The sequence below is a fragment of the Cervus canadensis genome, chromosome X (assembly GCF_019320065.1).
Source record: "Cervus canadensis isolate Bull #8, Minnesota chromosome X, ASM1932006v1, whole genome shotgun sequence".
NCBI lineage: Eukaryota > Metazoa > Chordata > Mammalia > Artiodactyla > Cervidae > Cervus > Cervus canadensis.
This window is the reverse complement of record NC_057419.1, coordinates 32,127,773-32,155,292: the sequence shown is the minus strand read 5'-3', so window position 1 is coordinate 32,155,292 and position 27,520 is coordinate 32,127,773. Positions and strand designations below refer to the sequence as shown.

Genomic DNA, 27,520 nt, shown 5'->3' with positions numbered 1-27,520 from the left:
CAAACCATGGTCTCCTGTGTTGCAGGAGGATTCTTTACCAGCGGAGATACCATGGAAGCCCACTAGTGAGTTCACCAGTTTCCTCAAAAAGAAATAGTGTGTTCTGGTTTTGCTCCAATGTTTGGGTTTTCTCCGGCCCTCCCAAGACAAACGGATTTCTTCGGAGAGCGAAACCCAAGGCTCTGCCACCCAGCCTGACTGACTGCATTGGCATGGTGAAAAGCAGGGCAGAATCCATTTACAAGGTTTCTCAGCTGGGTGCTGAGCTGGAACAGATTCCTCCTTGTCCCCCGCATTTGTTTTGCAAGAAAGCTTTAACTTCCTGGGCCTTACAAGTTCACATACATGTGGTATTCGCAATCAGAATCTAACGTCACTTTTTCAAGCCTCAGCCATGAATTTTTTAAACTTTTGAGGCACAACTGTTCACCTTTTTGTTGGAGAAATACGGGAGTGAAGCAAAGCGAATTCCATTTCGCGCAAAGAATGTGATTTCCCAAGGCCTGACCAGAGGGAGTACAGAGATCATTTCTCAATGGAGGGATAAATTCATAGTTCTGACATTCACATACACAATCAGACAGGAGCACGTTAATTTCATGCTGTGAGAGGCTGAACTACCTAGAAAAAGATTTATAAGGAGGTCTAAAGTATTTCTTGGCTTCAGGTTAGGAAACTACGGATTTTGGTGGCGGGAGGGCGTTGTTTTGTCCTTGGCGAAATGGGAAGAGGCCTCGCAGCACCAAAAAGGAAAACTTCCAACCGAGGCTGTGCGTCAGCCCGAGAGCAGTAGGGGGCGGGAGACGCTTGACTCTCCGCTGCGCTTTTCTCCTTTCACGTGACGCGTCCCTCCGCCTCGCTGGCTGCTTCCGGTCGGGGCATCAGCCGGAAGTCGAGGGGAGGGAGGGTTGGGTCAAAGCGGCGGCCTGGCGGCGTGGGGTGGAGCAAGAGAAGCAGCAGAGGGAGGAGTTGGTGCTGCCGCGGCAGTCGCGGTGGTCGCCGGCGCCGTCGCCGTCGCCGTCGCCGTCGCCGCCGGGGCTTCTGTGACTTCTCCCGGAGTGTGAGATCGGAGTCCACGCGTGTGGATTTGTTGCCGCCACCGGCTGCGTAGCTCCGGAGGACAGAAAAAACAGGTAAGTCCTATATCAGTCCCCTGTTATTAGAGGGGTATTCGGTACTGTCTGTACTACTGAGTGGGACAGTATTATTTTAATATGAGGGTGTTTCCAAACTCTCTCTGCCTCACAAGCCAGGTATTTACTACATTCTTGTTTTATGTCCCTTAGCAGAGGATAGAGGAGGGGAGATTAGGTCCTGACCCCCTGTCGCTTTCTTGTCCCCTCCTGAGGAAGTGTCCTGGTCGTCCATAGCTCATGTTTATCTAATTAATCGATGGTACAAGGTCTGTGCCCTGTGTTGGAATTCACATGGACTGATCACCGTTAATGAAATAATGTAAAGAAATTATATATCTTTCTTCTTGTCTCGTTCTGGGAGTATGCACTAAACTGCGAGAATACTTTTGTTTCCATTTCATTTTGTTCATTCTGTCCCCTCCCCAGTAAAGCTACTCTCCATCCTTGTTGTACTCCGTGGCATCTTTGTCTTTGACACTTTTTGTCGTGTATGTTGAGGTTTATCCTAAGCACTAGCAACTCTTCTATCGTTTCGCAAGCCTTTTTTTTTTTTTTTCAGCATCTGATATTTGTTTTAATTACAGCCTCTTCATCTACAGTAGTATGACTTTGTATTGAGAATATGTGCAGAACACTGAATTAGGTAATATTGAGGTGTGGGGTGTGGTAGGGGTATACACAAGAAACAGGACAAAGTACCTGGCCTTAAGAGAGTTTACATTGAATTTGAGTTCAAAAAGAGCAAGCAAAAATAACCCCAACATACCACAAGCTTTACTTCTGTGAGAGATCTAAGGCAACATATTCTTTCTTATAAATTCCTCATGCTAACTGCTTTTATCTACATATTTAAAAATGCATGGCAAACTTTCATCTAGACTTTTGACATCCCAGTGAGTGAAAATAATTTTTTCTTGCCAGTTGGGAAAGTAAATTGTGAGGAGAGATTTGTCTGTCATGATACAGGCATTGGCATAAATGAGAAAAATATTTGGGGGTTTTGTCTCAAAAGTCCTTCTACTCATCTTTATTTAAGGGAAGTTCACCTTTTAAAGGTTTTACAGTTTTGCTTTTAAACAGAAACCTTTCTTAGGATGTAAATCACAATGAGGGTGCAGGGTGGGAGAATCAGGTGACAGTTAGCCTATTTCAGTTCAGTCTGCTATCCCAGCAACTATGTGTTTCATTTATAGATCTCAGTCTTCAGGTGGCTTTCATATCATCTGTTTACTTAATTGCTGAGATAGTATGGCAGAAATAGTGTCACAATACTTTTCGAATGTGTTGCATTAAAGTGAAAGGGTTAGGTGTTTCTGGTTTCACAAATATGTTCTAGCACTATTAGAAAATTGATTTCATCATCTTTGTGGGCTCAAATGTATTGATATTGGTAGATTACATCAGTTTCCACAGATACTTCTATCTTTGAAGGAAATGAATATAAGGTAAGCCAATTAGCTGTGCTTTGTCCCATGTTGCCCATCTATATTTAGAATTATACAGCTATGGCTGAAGGATTAAATTTTTTAACCTATTTTTGCTTTATAGTTCTCTAGTGTAGACATTCAGTTTTCCAGACCTATAATCAGGAGATTTTTCCAGACCTGTAATCAGGAGAACATTTTAACAATATACTAATTGGAATAAATGGGTTATTCCACATCTTATGGCAATTATTTACCTTAGTTAATTTGTTTCTAAACAGTTAAAGTGTTTTGTTTGATATTGTAATTGCTCCTGATCTGCTTGTGGATTTTATGTCACAACCAAAGCACATAGGGAGGGAATAATACTGGAATTTCTTCCTTCCTGTGATCCCACCTGAGTTTGCAGAACACTGTATATTTCTTGGAAATGTGGAGAAAATTGTTTCCCAACTCCTGAATGTTTACTTGAAGCATGCTACCTGCCACTCAGGGGAAAAGGGCATTAAGAGGGCTTCTGTTAAGACCTAAAACACTATCAACAAAGGTAGAAGAATGGAAAGGAAGAATTTCACAGTGGAGAGCCTGCTAAACAAAACTGTCAGGTGTAGTTAGGATAAATTTGTAGCTGATCTTTAGGGTCATTAGGATACTAAGAGTTGATATTGAGCTAACCAAAGCTTAAGAGAGCTTAGTTGTTAAAGAGTTCAACATGTAATTTCCTTTGTTGATCCTTTCACTTAAAATGGTAGGGAAAAAAGGTGTCTGACTTTTTTGGTAATGATAAAATTATTTGATCTAAGAATTCTAATTGAACTACTAATCATTAATATAATAGTATTAAAATAGAAAGTATATTGTGTTGATTATTGGTAAGTATATTAATATCATTAAAACAGTAATATTAATATTCAGTTGTTTGTATACAGCTAATTTCATTTTGACCAATAAATGCTTTCTCTTATTTTACTATAACATTTTACTGTTAGTTCTTAATATAAATTTTTAGTCCAGATTTATAGCCATAGTATCTTGGTAATAATTACTTATCATAACTGTAAGTACCTTTTTTTAAATATTAGCAATCAAATTGGTGTCATATGTCATTATTGTCCATCTAAAGCAAGGTATTTTATCTTGCTCATCTGTTTCTAATTAGGTAATAATAGGATTTATTTTAGTCATAAAATCCTTTGTAACCTTCAGATTGTTTTAAAGCCTTAAATTCATTGTATGATGATAGATAAAGGAATAAATTAATATTTGACCTTGAGTGTCACAGTATGATTGCCTAATGAGGATGTGAAGAAAAGGAAACCCTCATACACTGTTGGTGAGAATACAAATTTGTATAGCTGCTGTGAGAACAGTATAGAAGCTTCTCAAAAAACTAAAAATAGAACTACTATATGACCTGGCAGTTCTACTTCTGGGTATGTATCTGAAAAAACAAAAATGACTGATTTGAAAAGATATGTGTACCCCAATGTTTATAGTAGCATTGTTTGCAATTGCTGAGATATTGAAGCAGCCTAAGCGTCCATCAACAGAATGGATAAAGCAACCACACACACACACACACACACACACACTGTGGAATATTACCCAGCCATAAAAAAGGATGAAATCCTGCCATTTGCAACAACATAGATGGACTTGGAGGGTATTATGCTAAGTAAAATAAGTCAGACAGAGAAAGACAAATACTGTATGGTATCACTTATATGTGTAAACTGAAAAATACAGCAAACTAGTGAATATAACAAAAAAGAAACAGACTCATAGATAATAGAGAACAAACTAGTGGTTACCAGTGAGAAGAGGGGAGAAGGGAGGGGCAAGATACGGGTATGGCATTAAGAGTACAAACAATTGCGTATGAAATAAAGAAGCTATAAAGGATATATTGTACAACTCAGGAAATATAGCCAATATTTCATAAAAACTATAAAGGAATATAACCTTTAAAAATTGTGAATCACTATATTGTAATACCTGAAACCTACATAATACTGTAAATCAACTATATCTCAGTAAGAAAAAAAAGACTGCCTTAGAGTTTGTCCACTTTGTTTATCATAAAACTAACCTGTGAATTCCTGTTTCTTAACTTTAGGGCAAATGATAAGTCATGGGATTTTGAATCTTTACTTTTTCTTTCTGTTGTGCATAGATGATCCCTTCATGGATCACCACCTTGTGGTGGTGAAGGGGCTTGTGTAACTCACTGAAGCTGAGTCATGCCCTGCAGGGCCACCTATGATAGATGGGTCGTAGTGAAGAGTTCTAATAAAATGGGGTCTACTAGAGAAGGAAATGGCAACCCACTCCAGTATTCTTGCTGTGAGAACCCCATCAGCAGTATGAAAAGGCAAAAAGATATGATGACACCAGAAGCTAAGCTCCCGAGGTTGGAAGGTGTCCAGTATCCTACAGGAAGAGCAGAGGGCAATTACTAATAGCTCCAGAAAGAATGAAGTGGCTGGGCCAAAACAGAAATCACACTCAGTTGTGGATGTGTCTGGTGGTGAAAGTAAAGTCTGATGCTATAAAGAATAAACAATATTGCATAGAAACCTGGAAGATTAGGTCCATGAATCAAGGTAAATTGGACATCTTCAAGCAGGAGATGCCAAGAGTGAACATTGACATCTTAGGAATCTGTGAACAAAAATGGATGAGGATGGGTGAATTTAATTCAGATGACCATTATATCTACTACTATAGGCAAGAAACCCTTAGAAGAAATTCAGTAGCCCTCATAGTCAGCAGAACAGTCTGAAATGCAGTACTTAAATGCAATCTCCAAAACGACAAAATGATCTCGGTTTATTTCCAAGGCAAACCAATATCACAGTAATCCAAGTCTATGTCCCAACCTCTAATGCCAAAGAAGCTGAAGTTGACTGGTTCTATGAAAACCTACAAGACATTCTATAACTAACACCCAAAAAAAGATGTCCTTTTCATCATAGGGGACTGGAATATAGAAGTAGGAAGTCAAGAGGTACCTGGAATAACAGGCAAGTTTGGCCTTGGAGTACAAAGTGAAGCAAGGCAAAGGCTAGCAGAGTTTTGTCAAGAGAACACACTGGTCATAGCAAACACTCTTTTCCAGAAACACAAGAGATGATTCTACACACAGACATCACCAAATGGTCAATACTGAAATCAGATTGATTATATTTTTTGTAGCTGAAGATGGAGAAACTCTATACAGTCAGCAAAAACAAGACATGGAGCTGACTGTGGGTCAGATCATGAGCTTCTTATTGCAGAGTTCAGGCTTAAATTGAAGAAAGTTGGGAAAACCACTTAACCATTTGGGTATGACCTAAATCAAATCCCTTATGCTTGTACAGTAGAGGTGACAAATAGATTCAAGGGATTAGATCTGGTAGACAAAATTCCTGAAGAACTATGGACGGAGGTTCATAACACTATACAGAATCAGTGTTCAAAACCACCCCCACGAAAAAGAAATGCAAGAAGGCAAAATGGTTGTCTTGAGGAGGCTTTACAAATAGCTGAGGAAAGAAGAGAAGCAAAAAGCAATGGAGAAAGGGAAAGATATACCCAGTTAAATGCAGAGTTCCAGAGAAAAGCAGGGAGAGATAAGAAGCCCTTCTTAAATGAACACTGCAAAGAAATAGAGGAAAATAATAGAATGGGAAAGACTAAAGATCTCCTTGGGCTTCCCTTGTAACTCAGTCAGTAAAGAATCTGCCTGCAGTGCAGGAGACCTGGGTTCAAACCCTGGGTTGGGAAGATCCCCTGGAGAAGGAAATGGCAACCCACTCCAGTATCCTTGCCTGGAAAATCTCATGGACAGTGGAGCCTGGTGGGCTGCAGTCCATTGGATCGCAAAGAGTCAGGCACGACTGAGTGACTAATACTTACTTAAAGATCTCCTTAAGAAAACTAGAAATATAAAGGGGACATTTCATGCAAGGATGGGCATGATAAAGATCAGAAACAGTTAAGGACCTAACAGAAGCATAAGAGATTAAAAAGAGGTGGCAAGAATACTCAGAAGAACTATACAGAAAAGATCTTATTGACCAAGTTAACCACGATGGTTTGGTCACTTGCTTAGAGCCAGACATGCTGGAGTGTGAATTCAGGTGGACCATAGGAAAAATTACTACAAACAAAGCTAGCAGAGGTGGTAGAATTTTAGCTGAGCTATTTAAAATCCTAAAAGATGATGCTGTTAAAGTGCTGCACTCAGTATGTCAACAAATTTGGGAAACTCAGCAGTGGCCACAGGACTGAAAAAGGTCACTTTTCATTCTAATCCCAAAGAAGGGCAATGCCAAAGAATGTTCCAACTATCATACAGTTGCGCCAATTTCATATGCTAGCAATCATTATGCTCAAAATTGTTCAAGCTAGGCTTCAACAGTAGGTGAACCGAGAACTTCCAGGGGTACAAGCTGGATTCAGAAAAGGCAGAGGAACCAGAGATCAAATTGCCAACATTTGTTGGATCATAGGGAAAGTAAGAGAATTCCAGAAAAACATCTAGTTCTGCTTCACTGACAATGCTAAAGCCTTTGACTGTGTGGGTCACAACAAACTGTGGAGAATTCTTAAAGAGAAGGAAATAACAGACCCCCTTACCTGTCTCCTGAGAAACCTGTGTGCTAGTTGAGAAGCAGCCAGTAGAACCAGACATGGAACAACTGACTGGTTCAGAATTGGGAAAGGAGTATGACAAGGCTGTATATTGTCACCCTGCTTATTTAACTTACATGCAGAGTACATTATGCAAAATGCCAGACTGGATGAATCACAAGCTGGAATCAGTATTGCCAGGAAAAATATCAACAAGCTCAGATATGCAGATGATACCACTCTAATGGCAGAAAGTGAAGAGGAACTAAGGAGTCTCTTGATGAGGGTAAAAGAGGAGAGTGAAAAAGCTTGTTTAAGACTCAATGTTAAAAAACCTTAGATCGTGGCACCTGGTCCTATGACTTCATGGCACGTTAAGGGGGATAAGTGGAGGCAGTGACAGATTTTATTTTTTTGGGCTCCAGTTTCACGTCAGACAGTGACTGCAGCCATGAAATGAAAAGACTTGCTCCTTGGAAGGAAAGCTACAACAAACCTAGACAGTGTATTAAAAAACAGAGATGTCACTTTGCCGACAAACGTCCCTATAGTCAAAGCTGTGGTTTTTCCAGTGGTCATGTAAGGATGTGAAAGTTGGACCATAAAGAAGGCTGAGTGCCAAAGATTTGATCTTTCACATTGTAGTGCTGGAGAATACTCTTGAGAATCCTGTGGACTGCAAGATCAAACTGGTCAATCCTAAAGGAAATCAACTCTGAATATTCATTGGAAGGACTGAAGTTGAAGCTCCATTACTTTGGCTACCTGATGTGAAGAGCCGACTCATTGGAAAAGACCCTGATGCTAGGAAAGATTGAAGGCAAAGGGGGAAGGGGGTGGCAGAGGATGAGATGATTAGATGGCATTACCGACTCAAGGGCATGAATTTGAGCAAAGTCCAGGAGATAGTGAAGGACAGGGAAGCCTGGCATGCTGCAGTCCATGGGATTGCAAAGAGTTGGACAAGCTCAGAATGAACAACAATAACAACAAAGTGAAGGAGCCCGAACTGTTCCTCTGTCTGTTATGGAAAAAAATTTATCTTTTACTTTGTCTATTGTTTGCAATTTGGTAAAAGTTGACACATTCTTTCTTAGGGCCAAATTTTATTCCTAGACCTAGCAAGTGGCTAAAATGAGCTTTAAAGCCAGTCAGTCTGGCTTCAGAAACTATGTTCTTTTCAAACATAAAGGAACTATAGTTTTTAGAATACATAGATATTTGATGGGACTTCTCTGGTGGTCCAGTGGCTACGACTCTGCACTCCCAATGCAGGGGTCCCAGGTTCAATCCCTGTTTAGGGAACTAGGTCCCACAAGCTGCAACTGTTTGCATGCTATAACTAAAAGATCCCTTGTGCATGCCACAACAGAGACCAGGTGCAGCCAAATAAATAAATACTTATTTATTTATTTATTTAAAAAAGTTTTTATGATCCTAGCATTCTTTTTTCTTTAATTTATTTTTAATTGGAGGATAATTGCTTTACAATGTTGTTTCTGTTTCTGCCATACATCTACATGAATCAACCATAGGTATACATATGTCCCCTTCCTCTTGAATCTCCTTCCTACCCCTGTTTTTTAATTTATTATTATTATTATTTTTATTTTTTACTGCACTGGGTCTTCATTGTGTCACATGTGCTCTTCGTTGCAACATGCGGACTTTCTCAAGTTGGAGTGCCTGAGGGTTTCTCTCTAGTTGCAGCTCAAGGGCTTCTTGTTGCAGGCATGGGTTCACTAGTTGTGACACGGGTACTTGGTTGCCGTGTGGCATGTAGGATCTCAGTTCCTCACCGGGGATGAAGCCTAAGTTGCCTGCATTGGAAGGCAGATTCTTAACCACTGGATCACCAGGGAAATTTTAAAAAGAATACATAACATTTGAGCAAAATTAGGTCTATTGTAATTAAGTTCCTTGTTTATCCTAAAAACGGAAACACTTATTTATCTTATTTGAAAGTATGAATGCGCAAACTGATTTGATGATTAAAAATTATTGTTAACTCAAAATTTCCTTAGTACTTTCAAATGAAATTCCAAAAGTAAAGACGCATAGTTTTGTTTTTGGCTAATTATACATTTTTTAAAGATATCCTCAATAACCTAATACTTAAAATGGTGTTAGTCTTATTTTATTTGTATTCTCAGAGTCTCCCAGGAAAAGAAATGGTTTATGTGTTTTTTTATCTTTACAGTCAGCACATCTTTGAACTTGGCAAGACTTTGATATTTACCACATGCTTAGAATGTAAACTGTACTAAGAGAACATATAATAAAAGTTAATAAGCAAGCATAAATTGAGACATTGCTAGTTGCATTTTTATGGATTATTGGATATTATTCTGTTGATAATTTCAAGGCTTTTAAACTTTTAACCATTGTACTGTAATCTGCTTTTTGAGGTAGACAGTATAATATCGAGTTAAGAGTGGGACTTCAGGACCAGACTGCCTTGGTTGGAACTTCAGCTCCTCTGTTTACTGCTTATATGACCTTGGACTGGTCTCTTACCTTTTGTGCCTCAGTTTCTTCAAATTTCTAAAGCAGCAACAATAATGGTAGGATTGTCAATGAATTAATATATGTAACACCCTAAGCAGTGCCTGGCAGGTAGTAAATACACAATGAAGTTTAGTTATTGTTATTGTCTTTCAGTTCAGTTCAGTCGCTCAGTTGTGTCTGACTCTTTGCGACCCTGTGGACTGCAGCACGCCAGGCCTCCATGTCCATCACCAACTCCTGCAGTTTACTCAAACTCATGTCCATTTAGTTGGTGATGCCATCCAACCATCTCATCCTCTGTCGTCCCCTTCTCCTCCTGCCTTCAGTCTTCCCAAGCAGCAGGGTCTTTTCCAGTGAACCAGTTCTTCACATCAGGTGGCCAAACATTGGAGTTTCAGCTTCAGCATCAATCCTTCCAATGAATATTCAGGACTGATTTTCTTTAGGATAGACTGGTTGGATTTCCTTGCAGTCCAAGGGACTCTCAAGAGTCTTCTCCAACACCACAGTTCAAAAGCATCAATTCTTTAGTGCTTAGCTTTCTTTATAGTCCAACTCCCACATCCATACATGACTACTGGAAAAACTATAGCTTTGACTAGATGGACCTTTGTTGGCAAAGTAATGTCTGTGCTTTTTAATATGCTGTGTAGGTTGGTCATAACTTTTCTTCCAAAGAACAAGAGTCTTTTAATTTCATGGCTGTAGTCACCATCTGCAGTGATTTTGGAGCCCCCCAAAATAAAGTCTGCCACTGTTTCCACTGTTTCTCCATCTATTTGCCATGAAGTGATGGGACCAGATGCCATGATCTTTGTTTTCTGAATGTTGAGCTTTAAGCCAACTTTTTCACTCTCCTCTTTCACCTTCATCAAGAGGCTCTTTAGTTCTTCTACACTTTGCCATAAAGGTGGTGTCATCTGCATATCTGAGTTTATTGATATTTGTCCCAGCAGTCTTGATTCCAGATGGTGCTTCATCCAGCCCAGCGTTTCTCATGATGCACTCTGCATATAAGTTAAATACGCAGGGTGAAAATATACAGCCTTGACGTACTCCTTTTCCTATTTGGAACCAGGAATTGTCTTTATATATATATTGTCTTTAAGATGTTTTTAGCAACCCCTAAATTGTATGTTATAGGTTTACTGTAAAATTGTAAATTATATTGTTTCATTTACATAAGATTGTAAGTTATAGTTCAGTGTGTGATGCTTAGTTGCCAAGTAGTGTTTGACTCTTTGCAACCCTTTGACTCTTTGCAACTCTTTATGGACTGTAGCCCACCAGGTTCCTCTGTCCATGGGATTTTCTGGGCAAGAGTACTGGAGCGTAAGTTTCCATGTTACTCTCTCCATACATCTCACCCTCTCCTCCCCTCTCTCCATGTCCATAAGTCTATTCTCTATGTCTGTTTCTCCATTGCTCTCCTGCAAATAAATTCCTCAGGAAACTCAGACAAGGGCTGTGTATCAACCTAGAGGGGTGAGATGGGGAGGGAGATGGGAGGGAGGTTCAAAAGGGAGGGAATTTATGTATACCTATGGCTGATTCATGTTGAGGTTTGACAGAAAACAACAAAAATTCTGTAAAGCAATTATCCTTCAATTAAAAAATAAATTAATTAAAAAAAAAATCCTGGAGTGGGTTGCCATTTCCTTCTCCAGGGGATCTTTCTGATCCAGGAATCGAAACTGTGTCTCTGTGTCTCCTCAGTTGGCAGGCAGATTCTTTACCACTGAGCCACCTGGGAAGGCCTAAATGATAGTTTTACTGTACTATAAATTTAGTGCACTAGAGGAATAGCATACTAGTCAGTATCTGAATGAGATATTTAATTTCTAAATTATGCCACAGAAAATGGGAAACTCAGATTGGGAGGGCACAGTAACCTACTATACTATAGTATAGTCTACCTATAGTATGCTAAGCATAGCATTTCAAAACTCATGACAGCTAGCAAGTCAAATCACCCTGATATGCTCATTCTCTTTCTGTACCTCTCCACCAAGAAAACTCAAAGCAATCTGCTTTGTGCAATTAATGAGCTGCAGATTTGGGGACATCAGATTTTCTAGATTATTTCTCTGCCAAATGGTGAGCCTTACTTCTGCTGAATGATTTCAGAAATATAAAATGTAGGCAACAGAAAAGGCTTTATGCATGTCTAACCTACTCTGCAGAATACCTGCTTTCTTACAAAGTTGTATATAAATTGAATTTTTATAAAAAACATCAGCACTCCAATGAATAAATGTTACTTGTGATTGTTGTATGTCTAGTGTTTATATAGACCCTGTGAGATATGCATAGAAGCATAAAATATACACTGAATGTGTAGTTAAGAAATAAGTCTAATACCAAACAATTGCATAGAAATTAGGTACTAAAACTGTGATGCTGATTCTGATGATATTCAGAATTCAATAAGAAAGTGGATATGAGGGTTTTTTTTAATTTAGTTTAATTGGAGGCTAATTACTTTACAGTATTGTGGTGGTTCTTGCCATAGATTCACATGAATCAGCCATGGGTGTACATGTGTTCCCCATCCTGACCCTCCCTCCCACCTCCCTCCCCATCCCATCCCTCAGGGTCTTCCCAGTTCACCAGCCCTGAACACCCTGTCTCATGCATCAAACCTGGACTGGCAATCTGTTTCACATATGATAATGTACATGTTTCAATGCTATTCTCTCAAATCATCCCACCCTCGCCTTCTCCCACAGAGTCCAAAAGTCTGTTCTTTACATCTGTGTTTCTTTTGCTGTCTTGCATGCAGGGTCATTGTTACCGTCTTTCTAAATTCCATATATATGCGTTAATATACTGTATTGGTGTTTTTCTTTCTGACTTACTTCGCTCTGTATAATAGGCTCCAGTTTCATCTACCTCATTAGAACTGTTTCAAAAGTATTCTTTTTAATGGCTGAGTAATATTCCATTGTGTATATGTACAACAGCTTTCTTATCTATTCATCTGCCGATGGACATCTAGGTTGCTTCCACGTCCTGGCTATTGTAAACCGTGCTGCGATGAACATTGGGGTACATATGTCTCTTTCAGTTCTGGTTTCCTCGCTTTGTATGCCCAGCAGTGGAATTGCTGGGTCCTATGGCAGCTCTGTTTCCAGTTTTTTAAGGAATCTCCACACTGTTCTCCATAGTGGTTGTACTAGTTTGCATTCCCACCAACAGTGTAAGAGGGTTCCTTTTTCTCCGCACCCTCCCTAGCATTTATCATTTGTAGACTTTTTAATAGCAGCCATTCTGACCAGCGTGAGATGGTACCTTATTGTGGTTTTGATTTGCATTTCTCTGATAATGAGTGATGTTGAGCATCTTTTCATGTGTTAGCCATCTGTATATCTTCTTTGGAGAAATGTCTGTTTAGTTCTTTGGCCCATTTTTTGACTGGGTTGCTTATTTTTCTGGAATTGAGCTGCAGGAGTTACTTGTATATTTTTGAGATTAATTCTTTGTCAGTTGCTTCGTTTGCTATTATTTCTCCAATTCTGAAGGCTGTCTTTTCACCTTGCTTATAGTTTCCTTTGTAGTGCAAAAGCTTTTAAGTTTATTAGGTCCCATTTGTTTATTTTTGCTTTTATTTCCAATATTCTGGGAGGTGTGTTGTAGAGGATCCTGCTATGATTGATGTCAGAGAGTGTTTTGCCTATGTTTCCCTCTAGGAGTTTTATAGTTTCTGGTCTTACATTTAGATCTTTAATCCATTTTGGGTTTATTTTTGTGTATGGTGTTAGAACGTGTTCTAGTTTCATTCTTTTAGGAGTGGTTGACCAGTTTTCCCAGCACCACTTGTTAAAGAGGTTGTCTTCTCTCCATTGTATATCCTTGCCTCCTTTGTCAAAGATAAGGTGTCCATAGGTGCGTGGATTTATCTCTGGGCTTTCTATTTTGTTCCATTGATCTATGTTTCTGTCTTTGTGCCAGTTGCTTGATGACTGTTGCTTTGTAGTATAGCCTGAAGTCAGGCAGGTTGATTCCTCCAGTTCCATTCTTCTTTTTCAAGATTGCTTTGGCTATTTGAGGTTTTTTGTATTTCTATACAAATTGTGAAATTATTTGTTCTAGTTCTCTGAAAAATACCGTTGGTAGCTTGATAGGGATTGCATTGAATCTAGATTGCTTTAGGTAGTATACTCAGTTTCACTATATTGAGTCTTCCAATCCATGAACATGGTATGTTTCTCCATCTATTTGTGTCCTCTTTGATTTCTTTCATCAGTGTTTTATAGTTTTATATATATAGGTCTTTTGTTTCTTTAGGTAGATTTATTCCTAAGTATGTTATTCTTTTTGTTGCAATGGTAAATGGAATTGTTTCGTTAATTTCTCTTTCTGTTTTCTCATTGTTAGTGTATAGGAATGCAAGGGATTTCTGTGTGTTAATTTTATATCCTGCAACTTTACTATATTCATTGATTAGCTCTAATAATCTTCTGGTGGAGTCTTTAGGGTTTTCTATGTAGGGGATCATGTCATCTGCAAACAGAGTTTTACTTCTTCGTTTCCAGTCTTTATTGCTTTTATTTCTTTTTCTTCTCCGACTGCTGTGGCTTAAGCTTCCAGAACTATGTTGAATAGTAGTGGTGAGAGTAGACATCCTTGTCTTGTTCCTGACTTTAGGGGAAGTGCTTTCAATTTTTCACCATTGAGGATAATGTTTGATGTGGGTTTATCATTTATGGCTTTTACTATGGGATATGAGTTTATGACAGTGTTTTTCATGAAAGAGGTGGTATTTTGGTTCATTTGCTCACTCAGTTATTTTGAATAGCTATCATGTACAGGGTGCTAGGATATGATAGTGAATGTAACACATATGATCCCATTTTTGTGGAGTTTACAGATGAGTGAGGTGATAGGATTTAAGTATGTAGAAGGTGAGGGGGCAATCTAAACAGAGTTGTAGAAATGGCAAGCATGGACTATATGGCAGTGAGGGCAGTTGCCTGTATGGCAGTTCGAGCAGTTGCCTGATTGTAGTAGAGATTTTATTTCTGGGAGGAGTATTGAATGTGATAGATGTGGGTGGTCTTTTGTAACTCTCTGAACAGCTATTTAAGTCTATGGGAAGTGGGGTGGAAACAGTCTTGCAGGACTGAAGCCTTAACCTGTGGGATCTGTCTCCATTTCCATGTGGATAGTGTTAGAATTTAGTTAAATTATAGGCCACCTAGCTGGTGTTGCAGAGAATTGCTTTGTGGCGAAAAATTTCCACGTGCCTGGTGTCAGAAGTGTTGTGAGTGTGGTAGTAGTGTAAGAATACAGGAGAAACACAAGAGGAACACAAGATTTTTTCCAATACAGTCATTTTTTTCTTCAGTCATCTTTTGAATGCTTTGGTAGAGACTGACTGTAGGGGAAACTGGGTCTTGTTCTGATGGGCGGGGCCATGCTCAGTAAATCTTTAATCCAATTTTCTGTAGATGGGCCCTGTTGTTTGACCTGAGACCAAACTATGGTGGAGGTAATGAATATAATGGCAACCTCCTTCAAAAGGTCCTGTGCATGCACTGCTGCATTCAGTGCCCCTGACCCTGCAGCAGGCCATCACCGACCCACGCCTCTGCTGGAGACTGCTGGACTCTCACAGTCAGGTCTGGGTCAGTCTCTTGTGGGATCACGGCACCTTTCTCCTGGATCCTGGCACACACAATGTTTTGTTTGTGCCCTCCAAGGGTCTGTTTCCCCGGTCCTGTGTAAGTTCTGTAATCAAACCCCATTGGTCTACAAAGTCAAATTCCCTGGGGGTTCTCAGTCCTTTCCCAGATCCGCAGGTTGGGAAATCTGTTGTGGGTCCTAGGACTTTCTTAACACTGCAAAAATTTATTTGGTATAATTGTTCTGTAGTTTGTGGGTCATCTGCTTGGTGACTCTATGGTGGGGTTAATGCTTCTCAAAGATATGGTTTTTCCAATAGTCATGTATGGATGTGAGAGTTGTACTATAAAGAAAGCTGAGCGCCAAAGAATTGGTGCTTTTGAACTGTGGTGTTGGAGAAGACTCTTGAGAGTCCCTTGGACTGCAAGGAGATCCAACCAGTCAATCCTAGAGAAAATCAGTTCTGAATGTTCATTGGAAGGACTAATGCTGAAGCTGAAACTCCAATACTTTGGCCGTGTGATGTGAAGAGCTGACTCATTTGAAAAGACTGTGATGCTTGGAAAGATTGCAAGCAGGAGGAGAAGGGGACGACAGAGGATGAGATGGTTGGATGGCATCACTGACTCGATGGATATGAGTTTGAGCAAAGTCTGGGAGTTGGTGATGGACAGGGAAGTCTCTTGTGCTGCAGTCTGTGGGGTCACAAAAAGTTGAACATGACTGAGCGACTGAACTGATACTGATACTGTGGTAAATTCCTTTGGATACACTTATTTTGGAGAGAGTCAGGAGCATGGACTTTGGAGCCATACTATCTCAATTTGATTCCATCTCCATTTTGTTTCCTAAGTTTAGCATTTTGTATTAAATTTTCGTAGTGACACAATTATATGGGCAGTAAAATGGTATTTACACAGAGCAGCTGGGGTCAGTAACCCTAGGAGCAATAGGTAACTCTAGAGAGCAGTGTGTACATGAAGTGCCAGTGGGGAGTCTAAGGAGAAGTCAGGAGAAGTGGAAGAAAGCTAGGCAAGGAAAGAGAAAGAAATGTGTTCTGTGATGGTTGGAAGAAAGCATTCAGAAATGTCTTCAAGCAAAATAGAGTGCATTTGCCTAGCCTTTGTTTTCAGTTATGTTTCTGTAAGAATAGCGTGTTATCTTTGTCCAAACACGAGGAAGAGAAACTTAGCTGCATATAATTGACATGGCCATTTGAGGTCTTCCATTGCTTGTTTTAGGTCCTCTTCTACATTTCTTAAACAATTTAAAAAATATTTATATATTTTTCTATTTATTTGGCTGCGCTGAGTCTTAGTTGTGGCACATGGGACCCTTGATCTTCATTGTGGCATGCGGGATCTTTACTTGCGGCATGTGGGATGTAGTTCCCTGACCAAAGATTAAACCCGGGCCCCCTGCATTGGGAGTGCAGAATCTTAGCTACAGAAGCACCAGGGAAGTCCCTCTCTTCTACATTTGAAGCATCTGGTCAGTTTTTGATTATCTTCAACATGAAGCATCTGGCTAGACCATTTGTGTCCTAGTTTTGTCTTGTACCTAAACACAACTTGATCAGAAGCTTAAATATTGTTTTGTTTGTAATCTGTGTTAGTATTCTCTTATTGGCTTAAAGCATGAGTGGATTACCAAATGAATGCCTGTTATGACCTGCCTTTTCTCTCTCATTACCTTTAGATTTAATGTAAGTATGATGATGTTCTAAGGTTTAACAGCATTATCCTGGCACTTCCTAGAATTTTTTTTCCCCACTGGACAAATAGGAATGATTACACAAGGCCATCTTTTTTGTTTCTTCCCAGTCTTTTATTATGGTAATCTCCAACCTTATTATACAGAGGAACTTCTTTTAATCTGAGTCTTTAGATCAGGGCAGATACCAAAATTGTAGTCCTTGACTAGTTGCTGGTTGTGCTGTTCTCCTCTTCACTTTGGGGAAGTCAGCTGGGACATGTGACAGAAAGAAGAGTAGTAGAGAGAAGACATTATTGGGAACCAGGGTGCAGCTCTACGAGGCAAGGTTTCTAGATCTGCCAGCAGATCCTGATCTGCAGGTTGGAGACTCCTACTTTATTTCATCCAGTACAACTGTCTTACACAACTCGAATGGTCAGTAGTCATATTGTTATCTGTAGAAATTGTGACATGGAGTTATGCAATGTGGTGGCCCGAAACCTACCCAAACTCCCCCTTTCCCCTCAGTGTTTACTATGTGAAACAGCTGTGGTAGTCCCACTTCCCACTTTAAGGGTCTCCTGAAGTCCAACAGATGAAATTAGATCTTTGAGGATTTTAAGGAGTTGCATCATTTTTCTCAGTTTATGTAAGTGTACTCAGTAAAACAGTACCTTCCTTGTCTAACTTACAGGGTTGTCATAAGTATTGAGTGAAATAATGTATATAAAAACACTTTGTTATAGAGTGATATTCAAATATAAGATAATGTTCTTTCTTGATGTTTTGTATTTTAGTGGAGTTCAGTTCAGTTCATTTCAGTTGCTCAGTTGTGTCTGACTCTTTGTGACCCCATGGAGTGAAGCTCGCCGGGCCTCCCTGTCCATCACCAACTCCCGGAGTTTTCTCAAACTCATGTCCATTGAGTTGGTGATGCCATCCAACCATCTCATCCTCTGTCGTCCCCTTCTCCTCCTGCCTTCAATCTTTCCTAGCATCAGGGTCTTTTCTCATGAGCCAGTTCGTTGCATCAGGTGGCCAACGTATTGGAGTTTCAGCTTCAGCATCAGTCCTTCCAATGAACATTCAGAACTGATTTCCTTTAGGATGGACTGACTGGATCTCCTTGCAGTCCAAGGGACTCTCAAGAGTCTTCTCCAACACCACAGTTCAAAAGCATCAATTCTTCGGTGCTTAGCTTTCTTCACAGTCCAGCTCTCACATCCATACATGACTACTGGAAAAAACATAGCCTTGACTAGATGGACCTGTGCTGGCAAAGTAATGTCTGTGCTTTTTAACATGGTGTCTAGGTTGGTCATAACTTTTCTTCCAAGGAGTAAGCGTCTTTTTATTTCATGGCTTCAGTCACCATCTGCAGTGATTTTGGAGCCCCCCAAAATAGTCTGCCACTGTTTCCACTGTTTCTCCATCTATTTCCCATGAAGTGATGGGACCGGATGCCGTGATCTTAGTTTTCTGAATGTTGAGCTTTTAGCCAATGATTATACAGTGGAAGTGAGAAATAGATTTAAGGGACTAGATCTGATAGACAGAGTGCCTGATGAACTATGGATTGGGGTTCATGACACTGCACAGGAGACAGGGAGCAAGATCATCCCCAAGAAAAAGAAATGCAAAAAAGCAAAATGGCTGTCTGAGGAGGCCTTACAAATAGCTGTGAAAAGAGAAGCCAAAAGCAAAGGAGAAAAGGAAAGATATAGCCATTTGAATGGAGAGTTCCAAAGAAGAGCAAGGAGAGATAAGAAAGCCTCCCTCAGAGATCAGTGCAAAGAAATAGAGGAAAACAATAGAAAGGGAAAGACTAGAGATCTCTTCAAGAAAATTAGAAATATCAAGGGACCATTTCATGCAAAGATGGGCTCAACAAAGGACAGAAATGGTAGGGACCTAACAGAAGCAGAAGATATTCAGAAGAGGTGGCAAGAATACACAGAAGAACTGTACAAAAAAGGTCTTTACGACCCAGATAATCATGATGGTGTGGTCACTCACCTAGAGCCAGTGAGTGTGACTTCACATCCTTTAAGTGGGCCTTAGGAAGCATCACTATGAACAAAGCTAGTGGAGGTGATGAAATTCCAGTTGAGCTATTTCAAACCCTAAAAGATGATGCTGTGAAAGTGTTGCACTCAGTATGCCAGCAATTTTGGAAAACTCAGCAGTGGCCACAGGACTGAAATAGGTCAGTTTTCATTCCAGTCCCTAAAAAGCAAGGCCAAAGAATGCTCAAACTACCACACAATTGCACTCATCTCATTTTAGTGGAAAGAGCACAGAATTTGAGTCAGGAGTTTGGTGTGTTAAGTTCCAGTTTGCTATTAACAACCTGTGACTTTTGACAAATTAATATCTGTTTCTGGGCCTTTGTGTCCCTATGTGGAAAAGGAAGCTAATAATGCTGCTCTTCTCTATCCAGAAACTCAAAGAGTTGTTCTTTTTCCTTACCCCTTCATTCATTCAGTCACCAAGTATGTTATCTAGTTCTTGATATTTCTCAAAATTTCTCCTTCCTTTCATTTGTATTCAGTTCCTAATCATTTTTCTTCTGGGCAAGAGCTTTTTTTCTTTTTTTTTTTTTTGTTACTGTAAAATATACATAATGTAATGTTTACGAGTTTAACCATTTTAAGTATACAGTTTAGTGGCATTAATCATGTTCACAATGTTGTGTAACAGTCGTCTCTGTCCATTTCCAGAACTTTTTCATCATCCTGAGTGGAAAGTCTGTACCCATTAAACAATAACTTCTCATTCTCTCTCCTCCCACCCCCTGTAAACTCTGTTCTACTTTCTGTTTTTGTGAATTTGCCTCTTCTAGGTACTTCTTATAAATGGCATCTTACGATATTTGTCCTATCGTATCTGGCTTATTTCACTTAGCATAATGTCTTTAGGCTTCATTCATGATGCAGTATATGTGAGAATTTCATTCCTTCTTATGGCTGAATGATATTCCATTGTTGGACAGTAGGCTTTTTAAAAAAAATTATGTAGTGTTTTTATAAAGTACTATTAAAAACTAATTTTTTAAAGAGAAGATAAAATCTTGATATTATGCAAGTATAAAAGGAGTTACCTATCAAGATTTTTTAGGTCACTAATTAGTGAGTAAAACAGTATGATGTTATAACTGGTTCAGAGGTGAAATAAAAGAATCACATGTTTATATTTGGTATATGTTCACAGAAAAAAAATTTACAAATGTAAAAACTGGTCAATAGTCACATAGTACTAATCAATTACATTTTGCCAAATACAGCTAACTTTACTTTCCATGGACAAAAATCATTCATTTGCATTCAGTTTTCCTTTTTAAACTATTTTTATTTATTTATTTATGTGGCTGCTGGGTCTTAGTTGTGGCATGTAGGATCTTTTAGTTGTGTCATGTGGGATCTAGTTTCCTGACCAGTGATCAAACTCAGGCCCTCTGCATTGGGAGCACGAAGTCTCAGCCACTGGACCACCATTCAGTTTTCTTTTACATTCCTATCAAAAAGAATCTTTTGCATTATTGTCAGTTTTCTGTTGCATTTTTGTGGATAAGAATGCATTAATTACAGTATTCTACAACCTGTGGAGTATATTCTAGAAGACTTTATCAATGAATTAAAATTCATTGATATGAATGGCTCATTTCAGTGATAAAAAATAAAGTATCAATGATACCACATTTAGAAGACAACATTTTTTTGTGGCTCTGGAAACATTGACTTGATTCATGTTATGTAAATAATACACCATTATTTATAATATTCTACTTATTCCCAAAGGAGTAGCTAATAGTATGGAAACTGGGACCCGTTATGCATTTTTTACTGGTTTGTGTGTTTTAAAAGGTCTTTTCTTTACTTGTTTCTTAATCAAAAGCCTGCTTCTGGAGTTTTTGGTGAACCTTAAAATGCTACTTAATTCTCAGTGCTTATTTGCTTTGCTGATTTATTTGTGTGAGTTTTTTCATATGTTAGATGCTGGAATCTTGGGAGACATCAGGTAGATTTATCAAGCCCCAATCTTAGCAGCTATTGGGGTAAGTTTAAAAGCCAGTATAGTTTAGAAGGGCTTCCCTGGTGGCTCAGATGGTAAGGACTCTGCCTACAGTGCAGGAGACCCAGGTTTGTTCTTCCTGGATCGGGAAGGTCCCATGGAGAAGGGAATGACAACCCACTGTAATGTTCTTGCCTGGTGAATTCCATGGGGTAGCAAAGAGTCAGACACAACTAACACACACACACACACACACACACACACACACACACACATAGTTTTTTTAAAAAGAAAAAAGATGCATAATTCACCTGTTGCTAAAACCCAGAGAAAGTTTGTCACTTGGTTCTACAAAGGTTTAGGAAACCCTCACATTATAGCAATAGCTGTTGGGAGAGTCTGCACTGGGGATTAGATCCTTTTTCATGGCTGACACTGAGATACATGAAGAAGGCACATACCCTCCCTTTAATCAGCTAGCATGCAGGAACAATCCTGTAAATTTCAAAATATTTATAAATATAGGTTCAAGCAGTTGGGAGATCCTAGAACTCTTCCTCCTTTTCAGCTGTTATTTTATAACATTCTGATCTCTTGGTAGTAAGTCAGGAGGAGGAGGCAAAGATGGAATAAATAGGAGACCGGAGGAATTACTGAGAGAGAAAAATGATAGTCTAGTTTATTATAAAGCATTGCCTAAAGCTTTTATTTCACATACTTTTCCCAAGGAGTTAAGAGGATCCAATATTGAATCAGACACTCCCTGGTGGTCTAGTGGTTAGGATTTGGTGCTGTCACCGCCGCGGCCTGGGTTCAATTCCCTTTCTGTCCTGCATTCATAGCTATACTTTTTTCAAAAAAAGGTGTTGTCAGAATTAGTTTTTAGCTGGAAGATGTTAATAAGTTCAATCTATGTCTTATGTGTATGTGTATATATATATATGTATATATATATGTCTGTGTGTGTTTGTGCACATGAACCCTTCATCAGAAGTAGCAAAAAAGGGCAGATAAGGCAAGAGAAGAGGTGCTTTAATAATTTATTTCAAAGACCTAACAGAATATACTAAGCCATAATTTAGAATTTAGGTTTCTTAGAAAAATTAATTATTAATCTTTTTATTTTTGACTATGCTGGGTCTTCATTGCTGCATGCATACTTTCTCTAGTTGTGGTGAATGGGGGCTACTGTTTGCTGTGGTGCACAGGCTTCTCATTGCAGTGGCTTCTCTTGTTGCAGAGCATGGGCCCACAGATTTTTAAGGATTAAGAAGGTAAACCCCCTTTAATTATTTTTATTTATTTATTTAAATTTTTGGCTTCACTGGGTTTTCATTGCTGTAAGTGGACTTTATCCAATTGCAGTGCTCTGAGGCTTCTCATTGTGGTGGCTTCTCTTGTTGCAGAGCTTGGGCCCTAGAGTGCTCAGGCATCAGTAGTTGCAGCACATGGGCTCATCAGTTGTGGCACACAGGCTTAGTTGCCCTGCAGCATGTGGAATATCCCGAGAGCAGGAATCAAACACATGTCGCCTGCACTGGCAGACAGACTCCCAACCATTGGACCACCAGGCAAGTTCCTAAACCCCCTTTATTTTTTTTTTCCATTTATTTTTATTAGTTGGAGGCTAATTACTTTACAATATTGTAGTGGTTTTTGTCATACATTGACATGAATCAGCCATGGATTTACATGTATTCCCCATCCTGATCCCCCCTCCCACCTCCCTCTCTACCTGATCCCTCTGGGTCTTCCCAGTACACCAGGCCCGAGCACTTGTCTCATGCACCCAACCTGGGCTGGTGATCTGTTTCACCATAGGTAATGTACATGTTTTGATGCTGTTCTCTCGAAACATCCCACCCTCGCCTTCTCCCACAGAGTCCAAAAGTCTGTTCTGTACATCTGTGTCTCTTTTTCTGTTTTGCATATAGGGTTATCATTACCATCTTTCTTAATTCCATATATATGTGTTAGTATACTGTATTGGTGTTTATCTTTCTGGCTTACTTCACTCTGTATAATGGGCTCCAGTTTCATCCATCTCATTAGAACTGATTCAAATGAATTCTTTTTAATGGCTGAGTAATATTCCATTGTGTATATGTACCACAGCTTCCTTATCCATTCGTCTGCTGGTGGGCATCTAGGTTACTTCCATGCTCTGGCTATTATAAACAGTGCTGCGATGAACATTGGGGTGCACGTGTCTCTTTCAGATCTCTAAACCCCCTTTAAATTAGTTAACTAACTGAAGGGAAGCATCTACTTTGTGAAAACTGCTTGTTTAAAATGGGGAAAAAGGCTCCTTTGTAGTAAAGCACATTTTTGCTCTACTAGAGAAGCATTTATTTTATTTTACTTTTTGAACATAAAGCACTCAATTAATTATTATTTACCATTAAAATTTTTTTGTTGTTGGAGTAGAGTTGATTAGCAATGTTGTATTAGTTTCAGGCATACAGCAAAGAGATTCAGTTACACATATATATGTATCTATTCTTTTTCAAATACTTTTTCCATTTAGGTTATTACAGAGTATTGAGCAGAGTTCCCAGTGCTATATAATAGGTAGGTAGGTCCTTGTTAGTTATCTTATTTATTTTTTAAATTAACTAATTAATTTTTTTGGCCACACGACATGGCATGTGGGATCTTAGTTCCCTGACCAGGGATTGATCCCATGTTCCCTGCGTTGGAAGTACAGTCTTAACCACTGGCCCACCAAAAAAGTCTTTGGTTATCCATTTTGAATATAGCAGTGTGTACATGTCAATCCCAAACTCCTAAGCTACTACCGCCCCCCCTCCCCATGCCAGCTTCTACCAATAACCGTAAGTGCCTTCTCTAAGTCTGTGAGTCTTGAACTTCTCTGGTGGTCTAGTGGTTAAGATTCCACACTGCTATGCAGGGGCATGCATTTGATTCCTGGTTGGGGAAGTTCTGCATGTCATGCAGCATGGCCAAAACACTCTGTGAGTCTGCTTCTGTTTTGTAAGTAAGCTTGTTTATATCATGTTTTTAAATTTCTTGCACAAAAGTTTATTCTTTTTTTAAAAAATACTTATTTATTTGGCTGTATCAAGTCTTAGTTGTGGCATGTGGGATCTAGTTCCCTGACCAGGGATTGAACCTGGGCTCCCTGCATTGGGAGCCTGGAGTTTTAGCCACTGGACTACAAGGGAAGTCCCAAAAGTTTATTCTTAAATGTACAGTGGATTCCAAGACAACACTACATTCTAGCTATAGGTGGCAACAGATGTCATAACATGGGATTCAGATATTTAAATAGGAATAAAACTAAGGATCATCATCATTGCCTCAGGCACAAGGAACAGCTTACTTGCTGCCAGATTTCTTAATTGTACCTATGGCCAGGGGACTTTTCCCCACAGCCTTGGCTTTTAGCCTTGAGTTTCTTCTGCTCCTCCTTCTGTTTCTGCTTGAATACCTTATCTTCCTCATCTGTCTCCATGGCTTGATTCTTGGGCTGATTCAGGGGCTTCTTGCCACCTTTGTTGCCCAGTATGGCACCTGCCAGCCCTTCCCCAGACTCTGCCACTGGAAACAAACTTGTTTGTGTCATTTTTTAAAACATTGTGCATGTAAGTGATACCATATGCTGTTTGTCTTTCTCTGTCTGACTTACTTCACTTTGTGTGATAATCTCCAGGTTTATCCATGTTGTTGCACATGGCATTATTTCATTGTTTTCAATGGCTGAGTAATATTCCATTGTATATATGTACCACGTCTTCTTTATCCATTCTTCTGTCAGTGGACATTTAGGTTGTTTCTATGTCTTGGCTATTGTAAACAGTGCTGCAATGAAAATTGGGGATCTTTAATCCATTTTGAGTTTATCTTTGTGTATGGTGTTAAGAAGTGTTCTAATTTCATTCTTTTATATGTAGTTGTCCAGTTCTCCTAGCACCACTTACTGAAGAGAGTCTTTTTCCCATATTATATTCTCACCTCCTTTGTCAAAGGTAGGGTGCCCATAGGTGTGTGGGTTTATCTCTGGGCTTTCTATCTTGTTCCATTGGAGAAGTGAGTTCTTTTATCTCACAGGACACATGAGAGGCTTAGAATTTGAAGGTAAGTGGTTTTTCCTAAAAGGTAAGGAGGTGATCCAGGGCTGAAAATAAGGGAAATGTTTTAAAAACTGACAGAATGGGATTGGACCCCTTAGGTCTCTTCCCTTTCATGCTGCAGTGATCCATCCACCTGCCCCTGCACCCACCACCACCACTTCCACCCACCTTGAGTGGTAGGAGACCCAGAGGAGAGTCTCTGACCTAAGTGAACCTGACAGGCTTTGAACTCTTGGACTTGAACTCTTGAACTCTTGGACTCTTGGTAGAGTGAAGGGCATTGAAACAAAGGACCGAGAACAGGGAGATTGAGTGGAAGTCTTCATACCGAGTGGTTAGCCTCTTCCCCTCACCTTGTTTTAAATTTAGTGTCCTGGTATATGCTTCCCAGGCAGGAGATTGGAGAATTATTCTTCTGAAAAACAAATGACCCTATAGAAAAGAATTCCAGACACTAACATGTCAGTGTTTTACAATGAAAAAAAAAAAAAAACCAGCTAGCTGCTAAAAGGATGGGCTCTAGAACTAGACTTTTTGAGTTTAAATTCAGGTTTAGCTACTTATTAGCTGTGTGACCTTGCAAAAGTTACTTAACATATTTGTGCCTTTGTTTTCTCATTTGTAAGATGGGAGTAATTGTACTGTTTACCTCAAGGTTATTGTAAGGGTTCAGAGTTAATACATGCTAAGTACTACTCATAGTAACCACTCAATAAATGTTAGCTGAGGAAAGAGGTGGTATTCAGAGACTTCCCTAGCTGCCAAACGCAGTTCTAGAATTTAAATGATATTCCACAGTGACCAGCAGATTTTTTTCTTTAGTGTGGAAGATGATACCTGAACAGAGGCTTTGACCTCACAGTAGGTAACTTACCCCAGTCCCTCTCCATCATCCCCAACACTTTCTTTTAGGAAAAAAGCATCTTTTAATTTCATGGCTGCAGTCACCATCTGCAGTGATTTTGGAGCCCAAGAAAATAAATTCTGTCACTGTTTCCACTGTTTCCCCATCTATTTTCCATGAAGTGATGGGACCAGATGCCATGATCTTAGTTTTTTGAATGTTGAGTTTTAAGCCAGGTTTTTCACTCTCATCTTTCACTTTCATCAAGAGGATCTTCAGTTCCTCTTTGTTTTCTGCCATAAGGGTGGTGTCATTTGCATATCTGAGGTTATTGATACTTCTCCCAGCAATCTTGATTCCAGCTTGTGCTTCATCCAGCCCAGCATTTCTGATGATGTACTCTGCATATAAGTTAAATAAGCAGGGTGACAATATACAGCCTTGTTGTACTCCTTTCCCAATTTTGAACCAGTCCGTTGTTCCATGTCTAGTTCTAACTATTGCTTCTTGACCTGCATACAGATTTCTCAAGAGGCAGATAAGGTGGTCTGGTGTTCCCGTCTCTTTTAACAATTTTCCACAGTTTGTTGTGATCTACACAGACAAAGGCTTTGGAGTAGTCAACAAAGCAGAAGTATATGTTTTTCTGGAATTCTCTTGCTTTTTCTATGATCCAACGAATGTTGGCAATTTGATCTCTGGTTCCTCTGCCTTTTTAAAATCTAGCTTGAACATCTAGAATTTCTCGGTTCATGTTCTGTTGAAGCCTCGCTTGGAGAATTTTGAACATTACTTTGCTAGTGTGTGAGATGAGTGCAATTGCGCAGTAGTTTGAACCTATAAATTTTGGTATTGCTAGTAAAAGAGCAACATTTCATGTGCATTGATGGCTTACTGTGTACAAAGGACTGTACTAAGCAGTTTGCACAGATTGTCTCATTTTAACCTCAGCAATGTTATTATTACTCTTAATTTTTCAGCCCCATGGAAAACTGAAGCTTAAAGAGACAAAGTGACAGGCCTAGGGCTTTAAAGGTGGCAAGTAGCAGAACTAGGATTTAAACCAAGGTAGCCTGATTCCAGGGCCATTGTTCTTAAATACTTTCCATTTTTATAGATGAAGGGATTTGTCCAAGGTAACTCTTTTTTAATAAACAATAATAGCTAACTTTTATAGAGATTCAAAATACTATTCTAAACATCACTTGGTCTTCACAATATCAGAGAAGCTTATGCATATTTTGGAGCTTCAAAATAGGATAAGTAACATATTTTGAGTGAATAAGCTTCTAGTGCTTTATGATTTTATCACCCCCAATTAGAAATTTTATTTATAAGAACTAATATGCATGAGTTATTTCAACACAAAGCCAGAGCCAGGATTTGACACCAAGCCATTTGACTTCAGGTGTAGTGCTGTTACCCACTCCGTTGCAAATAAGCAAGGTGAAAAGACAGCCTTGAGAGTGGGAGAAAATAATAGCAAACGAAGCAACTGACAAAGAATTAATCTCAAAAATATACAAGCAGCTCATGCCGCTCAATTCCAGTAAAATAAACAACCCA

General features: G+C 39.3%; 1 protein-coding gene across 2 annotated transcripts in view; it reads left to right on the top strand.

The window, feature by feature from the left end:
• Positions 1-966: 966 nt before the first annotated feature.
• The window catches only part of ATP7A (ATPase copper transporting alpha), a 147,529-nt gene continuing 120,975 nt past the window's right edge, over positions 967-27,520 (top strand). For both annotated transcript variants that reach the window (XM_043458393.1, XM_043458392.1), the window contains exon 1: positions 967-1,133. The gene's annotated coding sequence lies outside the window, so the exon portion shown is untranslated. The remainder of the gene's footprint in view (positions 1,134-27,520) is intronic.